The sequence below is a fragment of the Acyrthosiphon pisum genome, chromosome A2 (assembly GCF_005508785.2).
Source record: "Acyrthosiphon pisum isolate AL4f chromosome A2, pea_aphid_22Mar2018_4r6ur, whole genome shotgun sequence".
In the NCBI taxonomy this organism is placed as follows: domain Eukaryota; kingdom Metazoa; phylum Arthropoda; class Insecta; order Hemiptera; family Aphididae; genus Acyrthosiphon; species Acyrthosiphon pisum.
The window spans coordinates 104,554,594-104,555,682 of NC_042495.1; positions in this window are offsets into that span (position 1 = coordinate 104,554,594).

Here is a 1,089-nt window from a genome sequence, read left to right on the forward strand (position 1 = left end):
TAAAACTATATTAATGCCTAGTACTTTCATGGTATACATGTGTTACCTTGAGACGTTATAATTATCTTGTTCGTGTGCGTTTTCAAATGTGTGAGTAGTGAACATGAAAATATGTATAATCATGCATACGGTAAAGCTATAGTAAACCCAGACATGTTTCTCGCATGGTATGGTAAATTGTAGTAAGTAGGTAGGTACAACTCACTAGTATAGTTTTTAAAAATCATAATTTTTCGTACAAAATCTAACAAAGGACTGTCACTATTTATCGTAGTCATCAAATAAGACAAATAAACAAAGTATATACCTACCTACCTAGTAAAATCTTTTTTTTCAGAATTAAAATCAGGCAATTTAAACTAAATTTATTTTTTTCAAAACTTTAGGTCTTTTGAACTGAAATTTACAGAAGTAGCGAGGTCCCTTATAAGTTGTGGCCACGATATACATAAATGCTGAATGCATAAACTATTTGTTCCCAAATGTTCTACGGCAGAAGCGATTGTTATGATGTCGCCCACGGACTATGTTAATACAATGATACTCCGGTTAATACTTATAAATCTAAGTCATTAGATAAATGCTCTGCGGTCAGTGCCGCATTTAGAAATTTTGCGCCCCGGTGCAAAAAAAAATTGGCGCCCCTAAGCTCCGGTGAAAAAAAATTGCTTCCCCCTATGGGGAACAACCCACGGAAAATATGGGAGCTAGATCCTCATTAATTTTTTAGATTTTGAGCACAGAAAAGAATATTTGTTTTACAGTGTGTGCTTTTTTTAAAAATATTGTTTAGTAATTGCTTGATTCTCTCTCCGCAAAGATACATTTGAATTTATGTCACCTAAACCTTGCTTATAATTCATCATATAAATTGTTTTTTTTTAACATATTTAAGTAGGTTGTGGGTATTTCATGAATAAATAAAATAAAATTATATAAAACTATGCGAATTAATATTAATTAAAAAAATGCCAAACGGCATAATACTAATAAACTTTATACATAATACTGTTATTAAAATAATTAAAATTATACAATTTTAATAATTCACAAGTAAACATATTTCTGGCTACAACATTTTTGCACCCC